At 25.7% G+C, this 4,186-nt stretch overlaps 1 non-coding gene across 1 annotated transcript; it reads left to right on the top strand.

Annotated features, from left to right (window-relative positions):
- The first annotated feature begins 218 nt into the window (after window positions 1-218).
- LOC112535510 lies at window positions 219-325 on the top strand. Its single transcript, XR_003079626.1, has one exon. It is a non-coding gene; the product is annotated as a small nucleolar RNA R71 (small nucleolar RNA).
- The last annotated feature ends 3,861 nt before the right edge of the window (window positions 326-4,186 follow it).

Raw genomic sequence — 4,186 nt, 5'->3', positions numbered from 1 at the left:
ATTTGCATAGCCATCTGATTATTATATACAACTTTATTCATTCCTACTCTTTTTTTTTCACACTCTTTTGTTGTGAATTGGCTCCTAACATCTTAAAGATATCATAAACCTCATCAATAGTTTTTTCTAACATAGCACCTCCAGCTGCATTATTAACCATATATTGATATTGTTATGTTAGACCATCATAGAATGATTGGTTGGTCACAAGACGTGGGTATCCATAGTGTGGGCATTGTAGTAAAAGTGATTTGAAGCGATCCCACGTTTGATGAAAGGATTTAGTATCCTTTTGATAAAAGTTGGAAATTTCAGCCCTAATTCTTTATTCTTTTGATGTGAGTACAATTTACTCATAAATTTTTGATAAACTTTATCCCAAGTTCTCAAAGAATTAGGAGGCAAGGTCATTAACCAAGCCTTTGCTTTCTCTTTTAATGAGTAAAGAGAACAACTCATTCTTAATTGGTCATCATTTAGTCCAGATAATGAGAATGTATGAACTATAGCATAAAACTCCCTAATAAATGTTAATGCATCTTCACTAGGCATACCATAGAATGAAGGAAGCATATTAAAATGAATGTTCTTAGGTTTATAATTCTTAAATGCATCACCTAGAACTATACATGAAGTAGTGTTACCAAATATGGGACGACCATAATTCTTTATAGCCATTTGCCTTTGAGCTGCAACTTCTCTTTAGCCATTAGCCATTATTTCAACCTCTCCTTCAAATCCTTGTTCTAGATTTTCTTCAAATTCTTCTTCTCTTGGAGGTACAAACTCACTCTCTACTTCTTAGTCTCCTTCTGCCTTTTTAACAGCTGATCTCAAGTTGTTGGGATTTTGAGTTGATAAATCACTTGATCTTGTTTTTCTGCTAGGCATACAAAATCAAAGGAAAAATTTAAGATTTAAAAACTTAAAAATAAAATTTAAAGATAAAACAAAACGCATAAACATGCACAAAAAAAAAAAAATAAAAGAAACAAAACTGGACAATTAGTCAAATATAATATTAACAAAATTCTCTCGCAACAGCGTCAAAAACTTGATGTCTCAAACTTAGTACTCGCAAGTGTATGAACCGAATGATAGTATTGGCAAGTCCACCATGAGGTCGATCTCACAAGGGATTGTAGAGCATATATTATAAAGATTAACTATCACACAAAATACTAAAAATAAATCTAAACTCTCTAAATCAATATTTTGAGAATGATTTTAAAGTTTATGAAAGAAATTAAATAATTAGAAAATAAATATGCAACTAGAATGATTAATGTAAACTATATGATAAAATAACATTTAGTCTAGCTTATACTTAGTAATCTCTTTATTTTCTTTAGGTCCAAATCTAATGAATGAGATGGTGATGTGCCTTTTTCCTAAATCACTCAAGCTAATGATGCAGCCTGGGTTTCTTATACCAACATAGATTAAAGTAAAGATGATGTTTCTAATACTTTTAACCTAAAGATTTTCATAACAAATATTACTATTAAATTGATATAATGGTCAACCAATAATAATAGATGAAACTAATACATTTATGAAGGTAAAGAAATCATTCATTAAACTTATATTGTATAAAGTTCATACATAAATAGAAAAGCCAAACTAAACACTTATGGAACTTAGCATGACATATTTAATCTAATGGTCATTGTAATTAAATAGAAAGACATAAGATATATAAAACAGAAAATTAAAACTCTCTCAAAATTCATAAGTTCTTCAAGAAATGAAGAAAATTGATCATCACTCTCCACGTCTTGAAAAGCTTCTCTAGTTCTTGAAAGAACAATACAAAAACTAACTAAATGTTATAGAAGATCAATTATAGGGAATTTGCAGAGAGGAGAATAATGGATCCCCCCTCTCTTGTTTAATTCACCTCTACTTTTGTAGAATCTTTTTTAAGAGTCATTCTCTCAGCATAACACCACTATAGTTATCATCTTAACTATTTTAAACAAAATAAACAACTTAAAAGATAATTATCTTTAATTACATCATAACTAATTAATTTCTCCTTCGTGGGTTTCGATAAATTCATCTAGGCTTGCAATATTGGTAATCCACGTGTCTTTATTTCAAGCCTTTTACGGTTGTAGTCCAATTAAAGCCCATTCATGCATTTTTTTTGCTCATATTTTCTCTTTCTGGCTATTATCACCTAAAATTAGATAAAAAAGTTAAAATAAGGTAAAAATTACATATTTCTACATATTATATATATAAAACATATCAATAAATTGTTAAAATATTTTAAATATATATGCATAATATGTAAAATCTTATTGAGAGGGTGAGAAGGGAGGAGGAGTTGGGGCCCTGACCCCATAGTTTCCAAAAATTATAATATAGTTTTAATTCCTTAAGTTTTTTTTTTTAATTTGGTCCATTTATAAAAAGTGCTATACATTTTTTATCTTTCTTAAAAAATTATTATTTTTATTTACCTCAAAGTGAATTCCTGACTTGAACTCTGAGCATAGCGATATTGATTGATTGCAATTATAAAATTTGTATAAATAATTTGTTTTTAGATCCATAAAACTTGGTATACAAAAAATATGATCAATACATATTTTATAATGGCATTGGACCCAAAAGGACTATCCCTTTTAAATTTCTAGAAGATTTTTTTGTTTAAGAAATCAGATCTTTTTAGCATTATGGGCACAATTAAATTGTCTAATTAAATTGAACCCCTAAATAAATAATGCCAATTCTTTTTTGAGAATAACATATAATATCCTTACAGATGCATGCATGCCCATCTGCTTGCATAACATCGGAAAATTCCTTTCAAAAGAATGAAACCATAACAAACAAATGGATAGATCAAAATTACAAGAAAAGAAATTATTAATTGAAGATATTCAAATAAAAATAGAACGAACTCCAATCACTTCTAATATAACGTTTTAAATATCTGTTCAAAATAACTCTTTCACAAATAAATTTGCAAGTAAATTGTGATTTGGTTCCTAAAGAAGGTCTTTCATAATAAATTAGCTTTTAGTCAATCAATTCTTTTAAGGAAATTTTGGTTTAATATTGTTTATAAGTGGAGATAGCATAGGCTTATCCGAACTTGAAAATCTGATCCGATTCGTCCGAAATCTGACAAGTTTGAATCTGAATTTTAATACAAAATTAACAACTTGAACTGATTAAAAAACGAAACTACTTGAACTTAAAATGACTCAGATTTAAAATAAGACCGAAATGATTCAAAATTCGAGTGACTTGAAACTGAAAAAATCCGAGCCCAAAACAGTCAAAATCGAAAATAATCCGAACTCAAAACTAATACGATATTAGAACCGATAACACCCGAATTTATAATCGATATAATCCGATTCAAAATTCAAAATGACATTAAGTATAACTTTTATTAAAATAAAAATAGTATTTTAGTGACATTTAATTATCATATATAAAAAATTTATACTAATTTTTAACATAGTTTATTTTCAATTAAGATTTTACAAATATCTTTTGTAATATTATTTTTAATTTCTTAATCTCTTAAAATTATTACTTTATAAATTATTAATCATCAAATAAAATAACTAGCTTAAATTTATATATATATAATATCAAAAACAAAAACATTAAAAAATAATAAAATAAAATAATTGAAGTTAAGAATTTTGTAGTTTAGTTTAATTTTTATTTAAATTTTCTTTAAGAAAAAAGAAAAAAGTGAAATTATTTTTATGTATTTTTATGAGAAAAATTATTTAAGATTGAAAATAAAACTATACTTTAAGTAACAACTTAAATTAATAATTATAAATAGTTTTTTTATAAAAGTCAAAAAACTCAATTGATAATGAAAAAATTAACTAAATAAAATTTTGACGTTTTGATACCATTTTAAATTTAATTTTTTAATTTTTAAAACTTTCTTAAGTAAGCTAAATAATTAAATTAATTATTCTTAAAATTAATAAAACTTGTATTTCTTTTTTTAATTTTTTTAATGAATTTAAGATAAAAAAAAAATGATAGTTCAACAAAGAAGTGGCCATACAAATATAATGTAGAAGATGGTCCACCAAATATAAAAATCTGAACTTCGGATCTTCAACTAAAATATTTTAAAAAATTAAATATATAGAATTTTACTAGATAAGATTTACAAAATCAAAAAATAAAATTAGATAAA

Source organism: Ricinus communis, chromosome 9, assembly GCF_019578655.1.
Source record: "Ricinus communis isolate WT05 ecotype wild-type chromosome 9, ASM1957865v1, whole genome shotgun sequence".
In the NCBI taxonomy this organism is placed as follows: domain Eukaryota; kingdom Viridiplantae; phylum Streptophyta; class Magnoliopsida; order Malpighiales; family Euphorbiaceae; genus Ricinus; species Ricinus communis.
The sequence above is the reverse complement of the archived record's forward strand: the minus strand, read 5'-3'. Positions and strand labels throughout refer to the sequence as shown.